This window comes from Talpa europaea, assembly GCF_964194135.1.
Source record: "Talpa europaea genome assembly, chromosome: 5".
NCBI classification, from domain to species: Eukaryota; Metazoa; Chordata; class Mammalia; order Eulipotyphla; family Talpidae; genus Talpa; species Talpa europaea.
In genome coordinates, this window is record NC_140071.1 from 98,515,695 (window position 1) to 98,542,919 (window position 27,225).

Consider the following 27,225-nt stretch of genomic DNA (forward strand, 5'->3'; position numbering starts at 1 on the left):
ACACATAGTTCATAATTTTAGTGAAATTAAATGTGATAATGCATGCAAATTGTCTAGCACAGTATCTGCACACAGACTGGCTATTCCTTGCATGTTTCCTTCTCTCTCCCACTCAAGCTATTTTTCTTCAGTCTAGTTGAAATCTGATTGACAAGATAAAGGAGAGGTTTCAAGAAGTAGAGTGTGGCCTTAGTTTCAAAACCAGAGAAACAGTACAGGATGGTACTGATTAAAAAAAGGGATTGAAAGCTGATTTAGCTATTTGAAGTTATTTATAAGTTTTGTAGGAACATATTCATTAGAATAATAAGAGACATTTTAATAAGACGAGGACCAAATAAAGCCGTAAGATATACATGAAGTATGATGTGTATATGTAGCTCTATCAGTCATTATATCTTTGAGAAATAGTTATAATTCTGTTCCTTTTCCTCTCATTGTTAAAATGCTAATAAGAGGATAGGGATAGCAATGTTAATACACGTAAAATATATTTTGTTGTGTGTATGAATTGTAGGTCATTTTTGCTATAATTAGTTACAAATGACAGTGTTTATGGCATATTTTACAGTTAGTCATCAACCGGTCAAGAACTGCTGCTACATTTGAATTTTATTGTTTTGAGTAACTCTTATGGGACTTAGCCATTTTTTCATTAAATTACAGTTATTTGTCAACAGTGTTTTTTTTTTTTTTTTTTAAGATTTTATTTATACAAGAACCAGGGTACAGGCCAGATGTGCGGGAGGATGAGAGGATTCACCAGACAGAGTGGGGAACAGAACAGGCAGACAGACGAAATACATTGCTGAGGGGAGCAGTGGGCAAGACGGGAGACATCTGCTGCACTATGTGGGATTCTCGCTGGCCGGCAGGCTGGGATCGAACCGGCACTGCAGAGGCTGTGGACAGCTTCACAGCTCAGCGCTCAACCACCTGCGCCACCAGGGAGGCCCTGTTTGTCAACAGTGTTAAGCATCTTTTGTGGAAAGCAGCTTTAAATTCATTTTAGAAAGAGATGGGAAGTACATGAATGTTTATAGTATAGTAATCATTGTTCATATTATTATTTCATCTTTCCTAGATTGTAAGATTTCCAAGAACATTTTAACTATTAAAAATAATAGGTTTTTGGTAAATTTTTATAAAGCATTTTCTTTCATCTTTTTGTATAACAGCGTTAATGTGAAACTTAAAAATTATCAATAAAAATAAATGTTCATTTAGCTTTTCCTCAAATGGAGAAATATCAGTCTTGTGCAACTGGGTTTTAGAAAAAGATGCAATTTTTCATTTCATTCCTTGACTTTGTATAACTGCTTGCTGTGCTATGCAAGTTGTAAGTATACTGTCTTCATTTCAGCAACCTTAAAACAAGAAGGAAATTCTGTATTGGTTAGCCTAGGAGGAAGGTAATGAGTTTAAGTAATAAAAGAGGAAATTTGTTCCTCTGTGACCTTTGATGAGTTGGTAAAGTTGGCATTTTGACTGCAGGATTGAAATTCAGAAGAGTTTTATATTTACTTTGCTTTGTTGCTTGCTGCAGAGTATCTACCTGGCAGGAAAAAAAACTAGGAATCCAAGTTAAGGTTGTGGGAATTGATGAACAATACTCTTCGTTCTGCTGATAAAATCTGGGTATCTGTATTTTACAATGGCTGGTTTTTGCTTTCACGAATGGTCGAAGTAACCTTTTCCTGGAACCAGGCTTGACTCAAAGTCTTTGTAAGTTCTCTTATTCTTTATCTTTTAAAGCAACTATTTTAGGAGCTATTTTAAAGTTGACACCCATCCCCTTTAGACCTTTTCTGCTCAATACAAAGCACCACCTTGGCAGTCATTTATATGAGTAGAGTGGGTACTGTAGCTAGGCATTTATTCATGCCAGTAAGTTAAGGATTAGCTCTATTGTTTAAGGCTATCTGTTTGGGATCAATGTGAGTAAGCAATGAGCCTGCCTTTTATTTTCTTTCATAATTAAGATGGTAGCACCTTGGAACTCTTTCCTGGATGAAGCTTTTCTTTGTGCTTCATCAGTTTTTGTCCCAGAGTTACTAAGGTTTTTCTATTTCATTGTTTTTTAGTGGAAATTTGTAGATTTAGATATGGCTTTTCCAGATTCTAAACCACGTTCTCAGATAAATAAAATCAGTTTTAACACCATATATGTATACACACACGTATATGCTGCGTCTCTCTAATGGTCGAACACTGTATAATTTGGTTCAGGTTAAGAGTATGGGACAGTTATTATGGTTACTATCAGACTTTCATACAAGTTAACTTTGTATTCAAGATTTAATTAAAATTTCCCAAAAAGTAGAGAAATTAAAATAATCAGAAACCTATTCATTATAAAATGGACTCATTAGTTAATTCCTTAATTTTTGAAGCTATCAAGTTCCATTTTCTGGTAATAGAAACCATTGAACTAGTGTTTGGCGTTTGAATTCTCTTAATGTAATGCAACATTCTTAGTTTACACAGAGGTGATTTTTTTTCTTTGCTTACATAAGCAAATTTAAGATATTGTATTTGTTACATATTTTTCAATTCATTGATTTTCATACAACCCTGGAGAGAGAGAACTTGGAAGTCAGAGAAGGAAAAAGTTATTTTGTATGATGGATTAGAATATTACTTCAGGGTTTCTTTTTTTTTTTTTTCTTACACTTTTAAACATCTTCTGTTGAGTCCAATTTTTCTAGTAGATTTGTTACTTTGAGTGATAGTAACTCTTGTACTATTGATATGCTTACTCTCTAACAATGTGACTTATCTGAAAGAACTGTGATCCTTTTACAGCTTCCTTGCAACTCATCTCAGTTGACCTGAACATATTTACTCTTGATTTGTTTATAGCAGCAAAGATGTTTTCATTTCTGGTAGGTTTGAAGAAACAGGTTGTACTCTGGATTCTTGTTCCTTCATCTTTTAGATATCACAATTGATTTAGGAGAATACTTTGGGCAATATTTGTTACTGATTAGTAGTTTGAGAAGAATAGTTGCAGGAAACTTTCTGATCTTAAATTCTAGACGTCCTTGTGATAGGAGTACCCTTGCTTCTGTTTCTTACTCTTCCCACCTAACTTTCACAGGTTCATTATAGTAGAAAGGTATGTGTTCAAAGAATTTGCAGCAGTCGGATACAGTGATTTTTGATGATCATTGTTGAGAATGCTGGAAAACAAATGACTTTGCATGTTTAAGCTTGAACACATGCCAGATGGATAAGTCAATCTTGACTACATAATAGCATCTTGAATATATAACAGAATGGAAACTTTGTTCACATTCTGTGGCTTTTTTCTTGCTTACCTGGATACCTTACAATTGCCCTTCAGAGAGGAATGTGGGACTCTGAAGTGGGAATGACAGATCATTTGGACAGGACTACAGATTTAAAAAAATCCCAAACTGCTTTTCTCACTTATTTTGTCAGTGTCTGTACTAGTGATTAAGTAGGAATAAAAGAAAGGCACTGTTGATTGGAGAATTCATTAATGAAATGGGAACATGGTTTCACCTAAATTAAGCTGCTCTGTAATGGGTGTTACATTTGCTGTGTTTCTGTGTCAAAAAATGAACTGTTTCTGAGTCACTGTGTATTCCACCAGGTTATTTGGATTCATAGTGTTAGGGATATGATAGTAATAGGATTTGGGTGTTCTGGGTCCCTAGCTATATCGTCATTTGTATATTTATCCTTCTAGTTAAGGTTGTACTGTGAGTGGAATTAGGTTTCCGAGGGGTCTATACATAGAAAGAAAAATAAGATTGAATTATCAACTTAATATGTAGAACTTGTATTGACTGGGCTATTTTGAAATCAAGTCCTGAATGCACCTCCTACTCAATACCCCTGCTTGTAGATAGCTTTGAAAAACCAATTTACTAAAATTGTTTTCTTTCAGCAAAATTATTTAAAAAGTTATCTGCTGTTATAAATAGACCATTGCTTTTTAATGCTGAATAATATATTTAATTGATTTAATTTTTTACCACATTTTATTTCTCTATTCGTTTGTTGTTAGATATTTAGGCTGTTTCCAGGTTTTGACTGACAGATAACACTACTGTGGACATTTGGGTTCAGTTGAGCCTTTGGGTTGACATGTTTACATTTTTCCTGGGTATTAAATACCTAGGAGTGGAATGTCTGGGTCATATAGGTATGTATTTAACTTTTTAAGAAACTGCAAAACTTTATCCCCCAAAATTGTACTGGTTTTCATTCTTCCATGCCTTGTATAAGAGTTCCAATTGCTACACATTCTTGCTAGGTCAGTCAGTTTTAGCCATTTTAATAGGCAGGTAGTGGTATCTCATTGTCGGTTAATTTTCATTTCCCTAATGACTAATAACATTTAGCTTCTTAGGTGCTTATTTGACATCCATATATCTTCTTTGGTGAAGTACATGTTAAAAATTTGTCCATTAAAATTATTTTCTAAGTAAGTTTTGAAAGTTCTTTGATAAACATTTTTTTAAATAAGTTTTTATTGAAGTAACGTGTTCAGCATTAAATTTCAACATCTGTATATACTATACTGCATCACAATCATTACCAAGAATTTTGTTTCCTCCCACTGCCATACAGTTAACCCCTTTGCCATTTCACCCATCCCCCTGTCCCTTTTTTCCTCTGCTGACCACTGATTCTGCTCTTTGATTTTGTATCTGTTTTTGTTTTGTTTGCTTGCTTCTTTATTCTCCAGATGTGAGTGGAATCATTTGGCATTTGTCTGTCTCCTTCTGACTCATTTGACTTAGCATTGTGTATTCAAAGTCCATTCCATGTTGTCACAAATGGCAAGAATTTTTATAGCTGTGTAGTATTCCTGTGCATAAAAATATATAAAATCTAAAATCTATAATATGCATATATGTATATACCACACTTCTTTATCCATGCCTCCACTGATTGGCACTTAGGTTGTTTCCATATCTTCACTATTGTAAATAATGTAGTTAACATGGGAGTGCATATATCTTTCTAATTTGTGTTTCTATGTCCTTCTGATAAATACCTAGAAGTAAAATATCTAGATCATAGGATATTTTTATTCTTAATGTTGTGACACCTCTCCATACTGTTTTCCCATTGCTGCACCAGTAACATCCCTACCAACAGTATTCCTTTTCTCAACATCTTGGCTAACTCTGTTGTTTCTTATCTTTTTGGTAATAGCCTTTCTAACAGATATGAGGTGACATCTCATCCTAGTTTTAATTTACATTCCCCTAATAAAGAGGTGATGAATATCTTTTTTTGTGCCTGTTGGCCATCTGTATTTTGTCTTTAGTGAAATGTCCAGTTCAGATCCTCTCTACTTTAAAATCCTGTTGTTCACATTTTTATTGTTGAGTTGTGTGACTTCTTTACATATTATGCCTATTAACCCCCTTGCCAGATGTATGAGTTGCAAAATCTTCTCCCATTTTATTTTGATGGTTTCATAATTCTTTATTATATATATGACTCATATTTTTTTCCAATCTGAATATTTTTTTTATTAGTGTCTTTGAAAGAGCAGAAGTTCTTGATTGTGATAAAGTTCAACTGCTTTTGCTCTATTAAGGAATCTTTCCCAAACTTAGAATTTCTAAGATTTTCTCCATGGCTTCTTCTAGATGTTTTGTAATTTTAGGTCTTACATTTATAGTTCTCTTTGCATCTGTGAAATAGAGATAAGGAGTAATTACTAAGTGAATTAATAATGCATGTGAATTAATACATGTGACTGACTTTGAGTTAGTATTTGTAGAAGGTGTAAGGTAAATGTTGAGGTTCATTTGTTTGAATATAGCAGTTTAATTGCTCTAGCAATACTTGTTAAAGATCATTCCTCCCATTGAATTCACTTGGCACCTCTGTTAAAAAAAAAAAAAACAAACAATTAACTATTTATGTGTGAATCTACTTCAAGACTCTGTCCTGTTCTTTTGATCTATTTGTTTATCTTCATGCTAATACATTATTGCCATGATTACTGTGGCTTTATAATCACTCTTGAAATTAGGTAGTAAGTATAGTGAGAAGCCTCTAATTTTATTGTTTCCTTTTCAAAGGTGTTTTGCTGTTCTAAGTCCTTTGTATTTCCAAGTAAGGTTTAAAATAAGTTTGTCAATTTCTAGAAAACCTAATCATTGAAACAGAATTGAGAATGAACTGAATCTGAGATCAGTGTGGGGAGAATCAACATCTTAATGTTATCTTCTGTCAACATAATGTGTGTCTCTATATATTTAGCCCCTTAATTTTTCTCACTGTAGTGTTGTAGTTTTCAGTGTAAAGGTCTTCTATATCTTTTTTTATAGTAATCTCTGGGTATTTTGTAAATTTTGCTGTTATTGTAAGTGATTTTTAAAAAATTTCAGTTTGCAGCAACATAATAGATTATCTTGTAATCTTCAATCTTGCTAAATGTACTCATTATTTCTAGTAGCTTTTTGTACATCCTGTAAGACTTTCTACATATATAGTTGTATTATCTGAGAATAAAGAGGGATTTAATTACTTCTTCCAGTTTTTTTTGTAAGATTTATTTATTTTTTAAAGATTTATTTATTTTTACAGGACACAGGTGAGGGAGGGTGAGAGATTTCATCAGAGACAGAGAAGGGAGCAGAACAGGCAGAAGGACTGAAATACATTGCTGAGGGGAGCAGCGTGCGAGTCAGAAGAGGTCTGCTGCGCCATGTGGGTAGCTCCCTGGCTGGCCGGGAATCAAACTCGTGCTGCAGACAGCTTCATAGGTTGTGTTTTAACCCCTGCGCCACCAGGGAGGCCCCACTTTTTCTTTTTTTTTTTCTTTCCCTTTTTTTTTTTTTTTATAGAGGCATGTTTTATTTATTTATTTGTTTGTTTGTTTGTTTTGTTTGTACATGCACTGGGTACAGTCAGAAGCGCGGGAGGGTGAGAGAATTCACCAGAGCCAGAGCGGGGAGTAGAGCAGGCAGAAGGACCGAAGTACACTGCTGAGGGGAGCAGCGGGCGGCAGGAGAGGTCTGCGCGCCATGTGGGACCCTCCTCCAGTGGCCGGGGAGCAGCTGGGGATCGAACCGGCGCCGCAGAGGCCGCGGGCAGTTTCGCAACCCAGTGCTCAACTGCTGCGCCACCGGGGAGGCCCCCCACTTTTTCTTTTTTAATTGAAGTAGCAGTGGCTGACCACATTGTGTATGATTTAGAGATACAGGATTATCCCTTTTAAGCATGGTTTCCTACACCACTATCCTCCACCATAACCTGTTGTGCTCCTTCCCCACTTTGTTCTTCCCTTTCCTTCTCCCCTTTTGGTAGCCTCAGTTCTACAGTCAGACTTCTAGGGTTGGTTATTGGTTTGGCTTTATCTGAACCTTTGTTATGTTTCTCTACAGTCTACATATAAGTGACACCATCTGGTATTTGTCCTTCTGACTTATTTTGCTTAGCATACATACTGTCTCAAATGGCAAGAGTTTATCTTTTTACAGCTGAATAGTATTCCATTGTGTGTATATATATATATATATATATATATATATATACCATACCACATATTCCTAATTCACTTCTCTGTCTTTGGGCACTTAGGTTGTTTTCATAGTTTGGCTATTGTAAAAAGTGCTGCAATGAATATGGGAGCGTATTATAGCCCATTGCGTTAATGTTTTTGCATTCTGCAAGTAGATACTTAAGAGTGGAATTGCTGGATCCTAGGGAGATCTATTTTTAATATTTTGAGAAATCTCCATAATGTTTTCCATATGGACTGGACAAGTCTACATTCCCACCAGTAGTCTATGAGGATTCCTTTTTCTCCACATCCTCATCACTTCATTATCACTTGTTTCTTGTCTTTTTGATACAGGCTTTTCTTACAGTTATATAAGGTACTATCTCATGGTGGTTTTGATTAGCATTTCCCCTGATCATAAGTGATGATGAGCTTTTGTCTGCTGGCCATCTGTATGTTTTCTTTAGAAAAGTGCCTATTTAGCTTTCCTGCCCATTTTTTATTGTGTTATTTGTTTTTGTTGAGTTGTATGAGTTCTTTGTAAATATTTGATGTAAGCTCCTTGTCAGATGTATAGTTTGCAAGTATTTTCTTCCATTCTGTAGGCTGTATTCCTGATTTAGTGACAGATTTTTTTCACAGGGTTGGTTATTGGTTTGGCTTTATCTGAACCTTTGTTATGTTTCTCTGCAGTCCACATATAAGTGACACCATCTGGTGTCACTTCTGGTGCAGAAGCCTTTTAGTTTGATGTAGTGCCAATTGTTTATCTTGGTTTTTTTTTTTTGCTGTTGGAGATAAATTCACAAAGTCATACTGAATCCTATGTCACGGAGTAGTTTTCTTCTGTGTATTTTATGTTTTTTTTTTTTTTTTTTTTTTACTGAAAGCTTCAGTTTCTATCTCCTGTTTTTTATTCTCAGGACTTTTTTTTTTTTTGGATTTCTGTATCTTTGATCAGCTTTTCTGTGTTTCATTTCTTTGAATCTTTTTATGATGGCAATTTTGAACTTTGTATCTGATTGGAAGAAAAGATCTTCCTTGTCTTTATGATTGGCTTCTGGAGATTTGTTTTCTCTCTATGGTGAGTGAAATAATCCCTTGAGGATTTAAGGTGCCATATGTTATATGTTTCTGTATCCCATTTTTTAGCTTTTCAGGTTGCTTTTTAAGTATCTGATTTCACCCAATTCATGGGGTCCTCTGATTTCAGTACCTCTGGCTACTTAAGGCTTTCCTCCTGGGAGTGAGCAGATACCATCTTACTCTCATTCAGTCCACTTTTATCTTTGTAACATAAATGAGATCAACCATCATTTATATTGGAACTGTACTTGTCAGTTGAAGTCATAGGGTGGCTACAGAAAAAAATTTTCAGCAACGGAGAATCTAAAACATTCTGTGAGAGTCAGTTGATTATATGAAATAAATAATATTGAATATTTTTGTATTTTATTTTTAATTTTGTGACACATACTTTTCTTAGTAAAATTCTTAACAAATATCACGCCCATCAATACATCACACACTCCCCTACTCCTCACCCTGAGAGCTTGTTTGTTTTTTGCTGTTGAGCAGTTCTTGTAATTATATTGGCTGTGTCATTCTCAGCTTCCTTGCCCAGCACCTAACAGCTGATGACTGCCCAGTATTCAGGAAAAAGTGTAGAATTCCTGTTTCTTTCCTGTTATCCTGCGTTGTCCTCATACTTTTCTAGATTTAGAGTATCAGGCACAATGGTGTAGTGAATAAGAGTGGGGCTGTAAACCAGACTGCCTAGGTTAAATCCCACCTCTGCCACCCACTAACAATGTAATCAAAGGCAAGTTCCCTGTGCTTTTCTAAAATAGAGATAATTGAAACACCTACAAGTTAGACTAGTTGTGATTACTAAGTGAATTAATACATGTAAAACACTATGGATACAATTTTTACATGGTTGGTGCACATTGAATAGTAGTTATAACCTTTTATTTATTTCTACTTGGAAAATGCTGGGATGTTCTGCCTTTGATGGAGTAGCGATCTGCTTCTTTTAGCAACTAGAGTTATTTTTAACTGGGCCAACTTCTTGGATTAAGAATTTATAAAATAATTTATGACCTGTAGCTTTTCCCTTTCTCTTTGTCATAATTTGTTTTGCACTAATGCTTAATTTTCTAGACACTTGTTTAACATAGCTTATATGCTGGACTCATGCTTAGGTCATTTTTTTGCAGGAATTTCAAATGTGGCACAGTTACTGTTTCAGCCAGATATTTTTTGTTGTGAGAGGCCTCTCCTGAGTATTACAGGGTATATAGCAGCATCCATGACCTCTGCTTACTCTATAGATGTCAGTAGTACCTTTCCCTCAATTTGTGATAATGAAAAATGGCTCCAGATGTTGTCAAATTTCCCCCAAGGAGCAAAATCACACATGATGGAGAGCCATTTTTTTTTTTTTTTTAAATAGGGGCTTCAGTGTATGTTGTCACAAGAAACTGTGGTTTATTGTTTCAGTATTTCTTAGAGAAAATGTTCTTTTACAATTGGAGAATGAACTATTCTGATTGTTAGAGAGATGACTTATGCTAAATATAGATTACCAGTTTTCAGGTTAGCCTAAAAAAAAAAAAAAAAGACATCTAATGTGCACTCAATTTTGGGGGGGAATTATTTATTGCAAAATAGTAGATGGGCACAAAATATTGGGTATTAGGAGACCAAATAGCAGAATTCTGGTATGGTATTTATATTTCATGTACCTTTGAAAAATTATTTCACTCTTGTGTTTACGTAAATCATAGACTTTTTTGGTAATTATTAAGGTAAACTTACAGGCTGTTATTATTACAAAGTAGTTACCAGTTTTACTGGGAGCTAGTTTTTGTTTATTATGAAATTTTTTCACCAATTTAGAATAACTAGCATGAGTTATAACCATCATCATTGAGTCCTTTTTCATTTGTCCACATTGGAATTGTCTTCTAAGAACATGAGGGTTTATTATTTATAGGTATAGTTTTTGCTTTCTAATTTCTTCCCTTCAAAGAGAATCATTAGGAAACTGGATTTTAGAAACTTTTTCCCAAGGCAGTTCATTTGTCTACTTTATTTATAGAACTAATACATCCCAACAATGTAATATTATTTATTTAGTGCTACTGTATTTGATGTATCCATGTAAAAAAAAATTAGTGTGTTTCATTCAATAAGCTCTTAGAAATTTTCTGATGTTTTTAATGTAGCTATTTATGTATACATTAAATTATAGTGCTTTTTAGTAACACATTTTTAATTCTGAAATTTTTGAATAGAAATTTGCTGAGATAGCCTGGTAAAAGACTCAATATCTGAATTTCTAGAACTATGGCCAATATCATTGAGAAGTTTTAATTATCTCCTGCAGGTTTAAGTTGGGGATTCTGCGCATTTTTCTGGGATGATAAAGTTACTCTTTTAGATGGAATAATTTAAATCTAGATATTTATCTTTTATTTATTCTCAAAATCTGAAAGAAAGGCTTATGTTAGAACTGGAAAGATAGGCTAGTTGTTTACAGAATCTTGAATTTAGAGATAGTCTATTCTAGGTGGATTCTCTCAATTTCAGGATGGAGTGTGAGTACACATTTAAGGATTGAGTCTTATACTGACAACCTGTTCACTACACTAGAGGTTATAATTGTGCATGCTGGGAAACTTACATTAAATGTAATGATAGTCATGTGCTATAGTCCACTTTTGTGATGGGTTAAGAATAGTTTTATATTTGCTATAAGTACAGAGATTTTAAGGTATTGTAACTTCTTTAAGAATGTAAGCCAACTTGGATGTATGACTAGAAGAAATTTTTTTCTTTAATATTTTTTTTGCTGTTCAGATACTTTTTTTTTTAAAAAAAAGATTACCATGTAAGAGCTGGGGTACAGGCCAGAGATGTTGGGGGTGAGAGGATCTACCAGAGACAGAGTGGGGAACAGAACAGGCAGATTGACTGAAATACACTGCTGAGGGGAGCAGCAGGCGAGTCAGGAGAGGTCTGCCTCACCATGTGGGTTTCTCCCAGGCCGGTGGGGGATTGAACTAGTGCTGAGGTGGCTGTGGATTGCTTCATAGTGCGGTGCTTAACCCCTTGTGCCACCAGGGAGGCCCTAGAAGAAATGTTGAACAAAATAAAGTAATAGGGGATAAAGGAAGGAGGCAACCAGATTTGAAAGTATCGTATTAACTAGTGGACTCTCTTATCACTGGCAAGTCTTCATATAAGGAAGGTGCTCTATAGGAAAAAGTCAGGAAAGCATGAACAGATTTTTGAACTTTATATGATCTTTATTCTGCCCACCTATATAAAACCATCACTCTATGCCTATAGCAGTACATTCAGCAATCCTGAACTGCTTGTAGTTTCTGTGTGTGTGTGTGTGTGTGTGTGAGAGTGTGTGAGAGAGAGAGAGAGAAACTTGTTTGGTTTTCATATGACCTGAGTCCCATATGTCCTGTTAGCTTTATCAGTAACAAAAATAACTTATTTTGACTCTGCCATTCAGTTACCAAGACTCAGTAAAATGCTATGGATTTAACTTTTGTGATTTTACTTGCTAAAGTCAGTTGATACTGTTTTTAGAATAACATTTAGAAATGCATTGAAGTTAAGATAAAGTTAGAGGAATTGTATCCATTGTTGATTTTCCTTTGTACAATCTTGAGTGGATTTTTGGATGGTAAAGCAGTTTTCCCCCAAGATATTCTGCTTCACCAGGAAACAAGAAGTTTTAAATTATTTATTGTATGTATTGTATTTAATTTATTGATTGTACTTCTGATGATAATTATTAGTAAGTATAGATTAACCAGTATGTTCAGTTCACCAAAATTTCCCATGCTTTCTTTGTAGTCTACCCTTCACCCCCAGTTTCTAGAAACCACTTATAATTTTCCTCCTTAGGTAGTTTTGATTATTCTGGAATGTCATATCACTGGATTCACATAGTACTTAAAAGTTGAGATATAACTGATCTATAGCATTATATTAGTTTTAGGTATATAACATATTGGTTTGATATAGATATTGTGCAATGATAACCACAATTAGTCTAGTTAAACGTATCACACAAAATTACAAGTTTTATCTTATTGTGGCAAGAGCCTTTTTTTTTTTTTAAAGATTTATTTATTTATTTATACAAGCACTGGGTACAGTCAGAAGCGCGGGAGGGTGAGAGAATTCACCAGAGCCAGAGTGGGGAGCAGAACAGGCAGTAGAACTGAAGTACACTGCTGAGGGGAGCAGCGGGTGGCAGGAGAGGTCTGCGCACCATGTGGGACCCTCCTCTGGTGGCCGGGTTGCAGCTGGGGATCGAACTGGCGTTACAGAGGCTGTGGGCAGCTTCGCAACCGCTGCGCCACCAGGGAGGCCCTGGTTCGTTTTTTTTTTTTTTTTTTCCCTTGTCTCAGATTTCACTTATAAGTGAGATCATAGGGTTTTTGTTTTTGTGTGACTTGTTTCACTTAACACCCTCAAGGTCTATCCATGAGAATGACAGGATTTCCTTCTATTTTATGGCTGAATAATATTCCAGAGTGTGTATATATATCTCAACCATGTTTTCTTTTTTAATCCATCATTTTCATGTTTTGTTTCTGTTTATTGGCTACTGTAATAATGCTCCAAGGAACATAGGGATACAGGTATCTCTTCCCATATAATGGAAGAGGGGAAGTGAGAATGCTAGATTTTATGGTAGTTGTATTTTCAATTTTTTGAGGAACCTTCATACTGCTTTCTGTAGTGACCGCACCAATTTATATTCCTACCAACAGTGCACAAGGACTCCCTTTTCTCCACATTCTCACTCTAACTATCTCTTATCTTTTTTAAAATAGTCATTTTAACAAGTTTGAGGTATGTCATTGTGATTTTCATTTGCATTTCCCTTGTAGTTAGTGATGTTGAACCCCTTTTCATGTACCTGTTGGCCTTCTGTATACCTTCTTAGGAAAATTTTGTTTAGTTTATTTATATTTATATTTAATAAATATTCATTTATATTTAATATAAGTATAGGGCTTTTAAAGTACTGTAATTTCTTTAAGAATGTGGGCCCACTTGGATATATGACTATTCTTTAATTGATGTTGTGTCTGTTGAGTTGTATGAGTTCTTTATATACTTTAGTTATTAACTCCTTATCAAATATGTGATTTGCAAGTATTTTCTCCTATTTATTTTGTTGATAATTACTTTTACTGAACAGAACCTTTTACATTTGACATAGCCTCAAATGTTCTTTTTTTCTTTTGGTGTTAAATCCAGGAAATCATTGCCAAGATCACTGTCAAGGAGCTTATCTCCTATGTTTTTTTCCTAGGAGTTCTGTGATTTCGGGTCTTCATTCAAATCTTTAGTACAGTTGATTTTTATGGATAATGTAAGATAGTGTTCCATTTTTGTGATTTCACATGTAGGTGTTCAGTTTTCCCAACACAGCTTACTGAAGAGACTGTCCTTTTCCCATTGTACATTCTTGGTTCCTTTGTCATAAATTAATCATACACATGCATTTATTTCTGGACTCTCTATTTTGTTCCATTGATGTATGTACCTGTTTTGATTACTAGTGCTTTGTAAAATAATTTGAAATTAGGAATTGTGATGCATACACTTTTGTTCTTCTAAGATTTATTTTGCCATTTAGGGTCTTTTGTGGTTTTCAGGATTGTTCTTTTCTGTGAAAAATGCCATTGGAATTTCAGTAAGGATTGCATTGAATCTGAAGATTGCTTTGTATAGTATTAACACTGTCATATAGTATTAACACTTTAACTCCATGGATACGGGGAATCTATTTATGCCTTCACTTTCTTTCACAGTTTTCATTGGATACATCTTTCAGTTGGGTTAATTTTATTCCTAAATATTCTTGTTGAAATAATTGCAGATGAGTTTATTTTCTTAAGTGCCCAAAGAGAGATGAATAGATTAGGATGACTAGATTAGTATATACTGTGTATATACACACACAGTAAAACCCTACTCAGCTCTAAAAATAAAGACAAACTTGTGCCATTTGAGGCAGCATGGATGGAACTGGAGGTGCTTATGCTAAGCAAAATGTCTAAAGGAGAAGTGACCAGATAGTGTAACTTACATGTGGGATAAAGAGCAATAAAACAGTCAGATAAAAACAAACCAATAACAAACTCTGGAAAATGGACTGTAGAATTGAGGCTACCAGAGGGGTATTGGTGGGGGAAAAGAAAAGTAGGGAGGGAGCACAATGGAATATGTTTGGAGGACTGTGAGTGCCTTGGCTGTGGGTGTGGTAACATACTTTTATGGGATGATCCTATAATTCTAAAATATATACAATGTTGTAAAACAATGTTACCTCAATTTAAAAACATTCTGAGTACTTGTTTTTTGTGTGTAGAAATGCAGTTGATTTTTGTGTACTGATTTTGTGTCCTGTTACTTTATTGAATTCATTAATTCTTTTTTTTCCAGAGTCTTTAGGGTTTTCTATGTATAATATCACATCATCTTTAGGGACAGTTTTACATCTTCCTTTTTGATTTGGATTCCTTTTATTTCTTGCCTAATTGCTCTGGTTAGGACTTCCAGTACTATGTTGATTATACCTGGCAATAGTGGATGTTCTTGTGTTCCTGACCTTAGAGGAAAAGCTTTCAGGTTTTTATTGTTGAATAAGATATTTACTGTGGGCTTGTTTTATATATATAACTTTATGTTGAGTTACATCAAATGTAACCTTTGAGTGAATATAGTATCTTTAAGTCAGCATAATGCATTTGACATTCTTGTATATATCAGTACTTCAGTCCTTTTTATTGCTAAGTAGTATTTGTATGGTTGTTTCACTGGTTATTTTAGCTTAAGATACTTGGGTTGTTTCTAGTTTGTGTGATCATGAATAAAGTTACTACAAATATTTATGTGCAGATTTTTATGTCATCATAACTTTTTATTTTGCTTGGGTAAATACCTAGGAATGGATTTGCTGGATTGTATATCTAATTTTATGAGAAACTACCATATTATTTTCTAAAGTGGTGGGTATCATTGTGCTTTCCCATAGCAAAATATGAGTGTGGATATATATATATATATGTATAAATATAAATGTGCGTGTGTGTGTGCGCACATGGGTATGAGGAATGTGTATGTGCACATGGGTATGAGGAATCTTGGTCAGCCCTAGGTTTTGCTAAATTTGAAATCATTCTAATAGATGTGTAATGATATCTTACTGTGTATTTTTTTTAAAGATTTATTTATTTATGCATACAAGAACTGGGGTACAGGCCAGAGGTGTGGGGGTGAGAGGATTCACCAGAGACAGAGTGGGGAGCAGAACAGGCAGACTGACTGAAATATACTGCTAAGAGGAGCAGTGGGTGAGTCAGGAGAGGTCTGCTGCACCATGTGGCTAGCTTGCTGGCTGGGAATGGAACTAGTGCTGCAGTGGCTGCCGATAGCTTCATAGGTTGTGTCTCAACCCCTTGCGTCACCTGGGAGGCTCCTTATTATGATTTTAAGTTGCAGTTTCCTAATGATTGCTGTTGCGCTTCTTTTCATGTGCTTATTTCCTATCTGTTCATTTTCTTTGGTTAAGTGTCTATGGAAATCTCTAGTCAATTTTTTTCTTATGATTTTGTTTTGAGAGTTCTTTGTATAATTTGGGGTGCTTTTCCAGTTAAGTGTTTGTGAATATTTTCAATCCCGAGAAGCATGTTTTTTCATTAATCTTTGGGAGCATAAATTTCACATTTTCATGAAATACCATTTATCTACATTTTTCTTTGTGGGTCAGGCTTTTCGTGTTTTACCTAAGAAATAGTTGACTAATCCAAGGCACAAAGAATTTTTCCCTGTGTTTTCTTTTTCTTTTTTTTTTTTTGAGTGTTTTTTTTTTTTAATAATAAATTTTATTTTTATATTCCCCCATACAATTGCAAACGCCCCATTCTGACCCCAATCCTTCCCCTCCCAACCCCCACCCCCTAAAAAGTGTCTCTGGTTCATAGTTTTTTGTTGATTTTGATTTTCACTTTCTTATATTCATTTTCCTAGTCTCTTATTTAAGTTTTCTAGATTCCTGCTATGAGTGAGACCATCCGGTATTTTTCTTTTTCTTTTTGGCTTATTTCGCTGAGCATGATCCCTTCCAGCGCCATCCATGTTGCTGCAAATTGCATGTGTTTATCTTTTTTGAATGCTGAGTAATATTCCATGGTATATATGTACCACATCTTCTTGATCCAGTCATCTATTTTTGGGCATTTGGGTTGTTTCCAAAGCTTAGCTATTGTAAACAGTGCTGCTATAAACATTGGGGTGCAGGTGTTCTTTGGAATGGATGTTTCTGTGTCCTTTGGGTTAATACCTAGGAGTGGAATTGCTGGATCATATGGAAGCTCTATGTTTAGTAGGTCCAGAAATCTCCACACAGCTCTCCACAGTGGTTGGACCAGTTTGCACTCCCACCAACAGTGCAGAAGAGTTCCTTTTTCTCCACACCCTCGCCAACATTTGTTGTTGCTAGTTTTTTTAATATGTGCCATTCTCACTGGTGTAAGATGGTATCTCATGGTAGTTTTGATTTGCATTTCCCTGATTACAAGTGATGTTGAACATTTTTTCATATGCCTGTTGGCCATTTGTATTTCCTCTTCAGAGAAGTTTCTTTTTAGCTCCTCTGCCCATTTTTTGACTGGATAATTTTCTTTGTTGTTGTTGAGTCTCATCAGCTCTTTGCAGATTTTTGTGATCAGTCCTTTATCATTAGTGTTGTGTGCAAAAATGTTCTCCCAGTCTGTGGGGTTTCTCTTTGTTTTTGTTATTGTCTCTTTTGCTGTGCAGAAGCTCTTTAATTTGATGTAGTCCCAGCTGTTTATCTTTGCCTTCACTATCACTGCTTTGGGTGATGTGTCTGTAAATATGTCTTTGATGTGCAAATCACGTAGTGTTTTGCCTATATTTCCTTCTATGTATTTTATGGTTTCAGGTCTTATGTCTAGTTCTTTAATCCATTTTGAGTTGATTTTTGTGTATGGTGTGAGGTAGTGGTCAAGCTTCATTCTTTTGCATGTAGCAACCCATTTTTCCCAGCACCATTTATTGAACAAACTTTCTTTGCTCCAATGCATAGTCTTTGCTCCTTTGTCAAAGATTAGTTGACCATAAATCTGTGGGTTTATTTCTGGATTTTCTATTCGATTCCATTGGTCTGTATGTCTGTTCTTGTTCCAATACCATGCAGTTTTGATGATTATGGCTTTGTAGTATAGTTTGAAGTCTGGGAGTGTGATGCCTCCATTCCCTTCTTTTTTTTTCAGGAGAGCTTTGGCTGTTCGGGGTTTTTTGTGATTCCATATGAATTTCATCAATAATTGTTCTATTTCTTTGAAGAATGACATTGAAATTTTTATTGGAATAGCATTGAATCTGTATATTGCTTTTGGAAGGATGGCCATTTTAATAATGTTTATTCTTCCAATCCATGAGCAGGGGATGTCTTTCCATTTCTTTGTGTCTTCTTCTATTTCTTTTAACAGTGTTTTATAGTTTTCTTTGTATAGGTCCTTTACCTCTTTTGTTAGATTTATTCCCAAATATTTGATTTTTTTTGTTTCAATAAAAAAAGGGATGGTTTTTTTGATTTCTTCTTCTTCAGATTTATTGTTTGTGTATAGGAAGGCTACTGACTTTTGCGTGTTGATTTTGTATCCTGCCACTTTACTGAACTGATTGATGAGTTGAATTAGTTTTTCTGTGGAGTTTTTGGGGTTCTCTATGTATATTATCATATCATCTGCAAATAGTGATAGCTTGACTTCTTCTTTTCCTATTTGGATTCCTTGGATGTCTTTCTCTTGTCTTATTGCTCTGGCTAGGACTTCCAGTATTATATTGAAAAGCAGTGGTGAGAGTAGACATCCTTGTCTTGTTCCAGATCTTAAAGGAATTGCTTTCAGCTTTTCACCATTGAGAATGATACTGGCTGTTGGCTTGTCATAGATGGCCTTTATGATGTTGAGGTATGTTCCTTGTATCCCAAGAATTTCAAGGGCTTTTATCATGAATGGGTGTTGCACTTTGTCGAAAGCTTTCTCAGCATCTATTGATATTATCATATGGTTTTTATATTTCTTTTTGTTGATGTGTTGGATAACATTGATTGATTTTCGGATGTTGAACCATCCTTGTGTCCCTGGAATGAATCCTACTTGGTCGTGGTGAATTATCTTATAGATAGTTTGGATTCTGATAGCTAAAATTTTATTGAGGATTTTTGCATCAGTGTTCATTAGGGAGATTGGCCTGTAGTTTTCTTTTTTTGTGTTGTCCTTGTTCGGTTTTGGTATTAGTGTAATGTTGGCTTCATAGAACGTGTTTGGTATTGTCCCTTCCTTCTCAATTTTTTGGAAGAGTTTGTGAAGGATAGGCACTAATTTGTCTCTGAATGTTTGGTAGAATTCATTTGTAAATCCATCAGGTCCCGGGCTTTTGTTTTTGGGGAGGTTTTTGATTACCATTTCAATTTCGCTGCTTGTAATTGGTCTGTTTAGGTGTTCTATTTCTTCTTTATCTAGCTTTGGGTGATTGTAGAGTTGTAGGAATTTGTCCATCTCCTCTAGATTGTTAAACTTGTTTCCATATAACTGTTCATAGTAGTTACTGATTATTCTTTTGATTTCTGTTGTGTCCATTGTGATTTCTCCTGTTTCATTGATGATCCTGTTTATTTGTGCTTTCTCCCTTTTTTCCTTTGTGAGCCTGGCTAGGGGTTTGTCTATTTTATTGATTTTTTTTTTTTTTAATAGTGGCATGTTTTCTTTCTTTCTTTATTTGTTTGTTTGTTTGTTTGTTTTTTTGTTTATACATGCACTGGGTACAGTCAGAAGTGCGGGAGGGTGAGAGAATTCACCAGAGCTAGAGCGGGGAGCAGAACAGGCAGAAGGACCGAAGTACACTGCTGAGGGGAGCAGCGGGCGGCAGGAGAGGTCTGCGCGCCATGCGGGACCCTCCTCCGGTGGCCGGGAAGCAGCCAGGGATCGAACCGGCGCCATAGAGGCCGTGGGCAGCTTCCCAACCCAGCGCTCAACCTCTGCGCCACCGGGGAGGCCCTATTTTATTGATTTTTTCAAAGAACCAGCTCTTGGTTTCATTGAACTTTTGGATTGTTTTTTTAGTTTCAATTTCATTTATTTCTGCTTTGGTTTTTATTATTTCTTTTCTTCTACTGGTTTTGGGGTTTTTTTTGTTGTTCTTTTTCTAGATCTTTGAGCTTTGAGATTAGGTTGTTTTCTTTGAGTTCTTTCTTGTTTCTTGATGTGAGCTTCTATTGCTATATATTTTCCTCTTATTACTGCTTTTGCTGTATCCCATACATTTAGGATATTGGTGTCCTCCTTGTCGTTCAATTCAAAGAATTTTTTAATTTCTTCTTTGATCTCCTCATTAGTCCAGTGGTCTTCCAGTAGTGTGGTTTTTAATCTCCATGAGGTAGGAAAGTTCCTTGCCTTCTTTTTATGGTTTATTTCTAATTTGATGCCTTCATGGTCAGAAAAGATGGTTGATATGATTTCAATCTTGGTGTATCTGTTGATGTTTGTCTTGTGCCCCAGTATGTGATCGATCCTGGAGAATGATCCATGTGCGCTTGAGAAAAATGTGTACTCCGTTTTTTTGGGTTTAGTGTTCTATAGATGTCTGTTAAGCCCAATTGCTCTAGGTCCTTATTTAGAGCTTTGGTTTCTTTACTTATTTTTTGTCTTGTTGATCTATCCATTGTTGATAGTGGTGTGTTGAAGTCTCCCACTACGTATGTGTTTTCTCTGATGTCTGTTTTCAGAGAGGACAACAGTTGTCTGATATATTTTGGTGCTCCTTCGTTTGGTGAGTATTTGTTAATGAGTGTTATTTCTTCTTGAAGTATTGTCCCCTTGATCATAATGTAATGACCACTGGGGTCTCTTTTTATCTTTTTGAGTTTGAAATCTGTTTTATCTGATATAAGTATAGCTGTTCCTGCTTTCTTTTTTGGTCCATTTGCTTGTAAGATTGTTTTCCATCCTTTAACTTTGAGCCTATTTTTATCTTTTGTAGCTAAATGTTTTTCCTGGAGACAGCAAAAGGTTGGGTTTTGTTTCTTAATCCAGGCTGCAACTCTGTGTCTTTTTATTGAAGAGTTTAATCCATTTACATTTAGAGTTAATATTGATATGTTAGCATCTGTATTTGCCATTGTGATTATCTTTCCTTTGATTTTATTTATTTATTCTTTTAATAACTTTTTTTTTTTTTTTGGCCTTCTTTCATTGTTATTCGTCCCTCTGAGGTTCTGGCTTTAGGACTCCTTGTAGTATTTTTTGGAGTGGGGGTTTAGTTGTAATGAAATTCCGGAGTTTCTGTTTGTCTGGGAAGGTCCATATTCTTTCTTCAAAGAGGAAGGAGAGCTTTGCGGGATAGAGTATTCTTGGTTGGCATCTGTTTTCTTGGAGTCTGTTGACTATGTCCCTCCACTCTCTCCTTGCCCGTAGTGTTTCTTCGGAGAAGTCTGATGTCAGCCTGATTGGCTTTCCCTTGAATGTTATCTGTTTCTTCCCTCTTGCCAGCTTCATTATTTTTTCCTTGTCCTGGATTCTTGGGAGCTTCACTATTATGTGTCTTGCTGTATTTTTCCTTTCGTCGTGGAAGTTTGGTGTTCTTCTTGCTTCTTGTATATCAATTTTCAGCTCCTTCTTCCCATTTGGGACGTTCTCTTCAATTATCTCTTTGAATATTTTCTCTGTTCCTACATCTCTCTCCTCTCCTTCTGGTATTCCTATAACTCTTATATTTCCTTTCCTCATGGAGTCAGATAGTTCCCGAAGTCTTTCTTCATTCTTTTTCCTTCGTACTTCTCTTTCCTTTTCTGTTTTGGTTCTTTTTATTTCTGTGTCTTCAAGAGTACTTATTCGTTCTTCCATTTCATCTATTCTGCCTTCATTGCTTTTCCCAGAATTCTTTAGTTCTTTCATTAATTCTTTGATCTCTAATTCTTTGATCTCCTGCATTTCTTTTACTTCCCTCTTTAGGGACTCAATTTCATTCTTCTGACCATTGTTTTCCCTCTCTAGGGACTCAATTGCATTCTTCTGATTGTTGATTATTTTTCCCTTATCATTGTTTTCCTTTATGACTTCTGTCAGTTTTTTAATCACGGCAATTTTAAATTCTCTTTCTGGAAGGCTCAGAAGTTCTTCCAAGTTACTGTCGTTGCAATCTGGGGGCTGGTTTTCTTTTTGTGGTGTGCTTTTTCCCTGGGGAGTTGCTAGGTTGCGTGTTGTTCTTCTACTCCCTACTGTCTGTTTTCTAATTTGCCGTATGCGTTGGGACACTGTGTTATTGGGACTGGCCGGCATCTTGGGTGAGCTTCTGTGCTCCCCTCTGGTTCCTCCGGGAGCCATATGTCAGTTTCAAGCAATCTTTACTGGAGAAAGGTCCCTGTTCTAAAATGCCGATGTGGGGACACACTCCCCTGTGCGCCTGGTCTGCCCCGGCGGTGGGTTCCTGCTCCCCCTCTGGGCTTGAACTGTAGTCCAGAGGGGGTCTGGTGTGGACGAACTTCCCCCGCTCACCTCTGGCTCCTGAGGGAGCCTTCTTTACTGAAGAAATGTAGTCTTTACTGAAGAAATGTCCCTGTTCTGAAATGGTGATGTGGGACACACTCCCTGCGCGCCTGGTCTGCCCCGGCTGTGGGTGCTCGCTCCCCCTGTGGGCTCAGACTACTGGTCGGAAGGGGCCCAGTGTGGGCTAACTCCCCAGCTGGCCACTGGCCTCTGCTGGCTTCAAGTCGCTAGGTGGCGCCAGAGATCTCTCCTAGAGCCCTTGGGGAGCTGATTTTCCACCCCGAGGGACAGGGAACAGAGCGGGAATTGTAGGGTAAACCTCTACGGCTTTGGGGTGCTGTGTCTGCCTTGTGCCCCACCGTCGTGGGGAACCCACGCCCCTAATTTCGTGCCCCAGGTCTCAGTTCCAAAGCCCTCAGTTCCAGGACGAGGGCTGTAGCCCAGTTCAGTGGCGCGGGAATGGCGCTTTTGAATCCCGCTCCCGTGCCTGGGCGCCTGGTTCCTGCTCACTCAGTGAGGGTCTCTGCGCGTCTCCCCGCAAGCCTAGGTCGCAGGCGTGGGGACCTGCGCTTGCTTTTCAACCGCACTGCTTTTCCGTGTGATCCGGATTCCGGTCCGCGCTGCTTTTCCGCGCAATCCCGATCCACGTCTGCTTTTCCGTGCAATCCTGATCCACGTCTGCTTTTCCAGCGCGCAGCGCTGGTGCTGGCCTCCTCCTGGGGGAAGGGGTCTCTCTTTAAAGGCGCCTGGATCTCACCTCCGTGGTGGATCCTGCAGGATTCCCCACAGCTCCCGTTCATGGGTTGTGGTGGCTGAAATAGTTCCTTTCCACTCAGAGTCCCGCTTGCTGCGTAGTTTGTTCTTGTTGGTTCTTTTAGTTTTTTTTTTTCCTCCTCTCTGCTGGACGGAGAGTGCCAACTCTGGGCGGGGGAGGGGACCAGGGTTCTGCGCTTTCCTTCCTTCTGGTCCTCTTTTATGGCCACTTTCTTCTTCGGGCAGTTTGCTGGAGTCACCGGTTTATCTTCCGTGTCCCAGTTCTCACTGGGACCTGCTGCTTTTCCTCCCTATTAACTTTTTTTAATGGGAGATCTTACTTGCAGCGTCTCCTCGCTGCCATGTTGCTCCGCCCATCTCCCCCTGTGTTTTCTTAAACAAATTGTGTAGGTTTTGGGTTTACACAAAGTTTTAATCCTTGTAATTTTGGTTATAGTGCAAGATATGGATCATTGTTTATTTTTACATATGATATTCCAACACCATTTGGAAAATATATATGTGTTTGGTCTTATTTGCAGAGTCTTCTTTTCCTTTAAGCTATCTGTGACTTTTCATCAACACCAAATTGTGTGGATTACCATAGCTTTATTATAAGTCTTAATGACAGGTAGTAATATACATCCAGGTATATTTCTCTTTCAAGAATATTTTGGCTCTTCTGTATACTTTGTCTTTCTGTCTTTCTGTATACTTTGTCTTTCTTCAGTTCTGAAGAACTGAAGAAGAGGTGAAAGATTACTTTAATCATGAAGGGTGGTTAGTAATTTCACACCTATTCAAAGAAATGAGAAAGTATAGATCAGAGGAAATAGAAATAGAGGTTAAACCAAAAACTTTAAAAGATAGGGGTAAGGGAAGAAATAGTCCTGGAAAAATGGATGTTGAATATTTTAATCTAGTCTAATTATCTCCTATTTAAGTAAGATAATTAGATTGTATTCAATATCTTTACATAAGTGGAGGCACTAAATGCAAGAGGCCTTAAAGACTTGTGATTGTTAGGTTGAATAAGACCTATTATGTAATGATAAGACAAGAATCATAAGCTTTGGTTGTCCAAATTAGTTACCAATGAATAAAATAAAGCTTGTCTAATAGTAGCACTATTTTGGAATTTTGAAGTGATTGGAAGACTTAAAATTCTAGGTCTCCTATTGTAGCTGCTGTTGTTTTCTGACATCTTAAAATATAGGAGAAAGTTTCTGAATGTGAAGAAAAAGTTGTATTTTAATTCTTTCTGACTTTGTTTTCTCCTGATAGTACTGTGACAAGTAGATTATGACCTCCCCCCTTTACAGAATCAGAAGTTTCCTTTACTTGTCTTTGTGGATTACCATGAAAGTATCTTTGAATTACTTTCAGAAAGAAGTATGACAATTCTGTTCATCTCATTCTCATCGTGAGGATTTACAAGTCTGTATATTTTGTTTGGCTAAATAACTAGTTTTACTTGGGATATGAAGTAGATCCCCAAGAATGAACTGACTACAACAAGTAAGACATACTGAGACCATGTATTTCTATAGACCAAAAGAATCCTGTTACCACTGTTATCTGATTATTTGATTTCCCAGTAAGAATCATAGAGAAATATGATCTATGTTAGTAAAACACTTGTTATTACCTTAAGTTAAATATACTGGTTATGTTTAGTCGTCTTCTCCAATAGTAGACCATTTAAAACATGCCATTGTTGTCCTGGAAACTCTACTTATTCCTGACTATTCTACATGTTAACTATTATATATTATCCTCATCCTTTATGATGAGGATTTTTTTTTCCCTTTGTACTTATTTCAAAATAGTGATGATGGAAGCAGTGCAGGTTATCCAGTGATGGGGAAAAAGTACTAACAAAAAAAGGTAAAGAAAATATAGTTACAGGAAGAAATACCAAATTCTTTATAGAATTATTGATATTTGAAAGGAAAATATTCTCTAACTTTCTTTTTCATGTAATATAAGGTGTAAGCAACATGGGGGCAAGGATGATCATCTTGTTCACTGTTGAAGACCTTGTGCTTGATATAATACATGATGATAGTAGGTCTCAAGTATGTGTTTGTTGGGTAATATTAAACTGATCAGAAACAAGAGAGTACAAATGTTTGAAGGTTATTTTTCTCATAATGATGTGCCACTTTACCATTATGAAATACAGGTTTTGGTTTAGAGTAGTGACACAACAGGAGCTCTCATGAAAACTTTGGGTTGTTTTCAAATGTTTGCGTTATTGTCATCTGTGAATATGCCTCACATTGAAATTTCACATGTGTCATTGAAGACATCGGGGAGCTATGTGGAGTACTTTTTAGTGTTAAAATGACATTGAAGGCTTGGAATTTAAAAAGGTTGAGTTTGAGAAGGGGCATATAGTTTCCTTGTTATGTGACCAGAATCCCCAGAATAAATTAGGTTCCTATAATAGGATGATCCACTGGGAACTGATGTAACTCTTAGGAAAACCAATTCAAAACCTGTCTTTGTCAGTTTGAAAAAGAAGATAGGGACTCCTAGGCTTTCCAAAATAAAACATTTCTATTTATTTGATGAAAAGTGCCCATCACTCAGTATTTAAGAGTGGACTGACCAGTTAGAAACCACAATACCACATCTAGAGATTTAAATTATGTTTGTTATTATCTTGTATTTTAATTTATTTTGAAATAAGTGCTTGTGGTATGTCTCCAAGGTGGAAAGTTGATGCTGAGGAACTGAGAGAGAATGTAAAGCTGAACAGGAGAATTCAGTGATACCAAGTTCCTAAACATTTGGAACAGTAGCGATCACCAAAACAAAAATGTTTTAGCTTTAATCAGATTACCCAAATCTGGATTCATCTTGAAGAATTAAATGCTTATATTTTTATTGGCTTACTTACCAAATCCAAGGGATCCTGACCCCTAATATGACAGTATTAATATAATTGATGTTTTTTTACATAATATAGGCATTGGTAAACATTATACTGATCAGTTCTGCCAAAACAGATTTTGTAAATTTTAACGGACTTAAACAGATGCAAACATGAAAAATTAAAGAAAAAAAGATAAAAGTAATTCTATGTAATCCTATAATCAGAGGTTAGAGTTAGGGGATTACAAGAGATGGCAATTATTAATTTCCTATCTAGATTTTAAAATTATGTGGGGAAATCGAGCAAATGGCTTAATTACCATTTTTTGATATTACTGTTTTTAGAAAAGCATTGACTTAGTTGACTGTAAGAGGAGGAAAATTGGGAGGAAAGTGGTAGATTTTAGGTTTATAAAGCATAGAATCATTCCACATAGTAAGTGTCTAGTATGTAGAATATAAAAGGTCAATGCCTCTCCACAGAAATAAATCATAGTCCCCTTAGACACTGGCAGTAATGATTGAAGTCGACCTCTAATATTATGCTGTATGTTTTATAAAAATTATGTAAGTTAATGACGCATATACTATTGCGTATTTAGTAGTTTTTGTTTTCACCCATTCTCATCATAGTTAATGGATCTGTAATATGTCTTTTTCGAGCTTTTTCATTTGGTCCTGTTTAATCTTGTGTTTTTGAAAGTCTTATATTTATGTACAGAAGTACCCATGAGGCACATACGCCTTATGGTGCACAGTAGACAATCTGAAAATCTTGTTTTCTAAAAATACTATTTTCAGAAGTATTTTATGTAGGCTGAATGTGTTATAAATCAAGTTTTTCTCCTGTGGAAAATATTGTTTGTGCTATTGTGAAGATATGGGATATTTATGGAAAATAAAATATGGTTCGGTATTACCCAAATCGTATGGCAAGATCAGAGCAGGAAATTGGAAGCAAATGACCGTTAACAGATGAGCAAACTGAAAAATTTTCTCTTTGCCTCATATAGTAAGGGGAAGGAATGACTTTTTATTTGCCCCTCACAAATATGAGGGCAAATTATGGTTGGGAAATTTTGATTGTACTCTTTAAAACAGCAGCTTTGATTTCTTGATACATTATCGAATACCTCTAAATTTTTCTTAACTTCATGTATGTAACAGAATGGAGGAGATGTAAATTCTGAACTCTACTTAGAAACACTCCCAGATTTATACACTAGTTCTTTTTGTGGGGTTGGGGGGGTGTCTCTGTGTATTTTAGAAAACCAATCAAGACTGTTATTTGCTGTTTTTGATAGATTGAATTAAATTTGATTTTCTACCTAGGGTAACCAGTAATTCTTGTACTGGTTACCCTTTTTGAGTGGCTACTCTTTAGGGCCATTTGTCATTTGCTCTCTAGATTATACACTTGAGGTATAATTCCTTTTTAAATTCACTGATAGTGAATTCGGGATTATTTTCGTA

The 27,225-nt window shown here is 36.1% G+C and overlaps 1 protein-coding gene across 1 annotated transcript in view; it reads left to right on the forward strand.

Annotated features, from left to right (window-relative positions):
• Positions 1–1,663: 1,663 nt before the first annotated feature.
• The window catches only part of CNOT6L (CCR4-NOT transcription complex subunit 6 like), a gene marked incomplete at its 3' end in the record, with an annotated part of 76,147 nt that continues 50,585 nt past the window's right edge, over positions 1,664–27,225 (forward strand). The window contains exon 1 of the mRNA XM_084234082.1: positions 1,664–1,725. The remainder of the gene's footprint in view (positions 1,726–27,225) is intronic.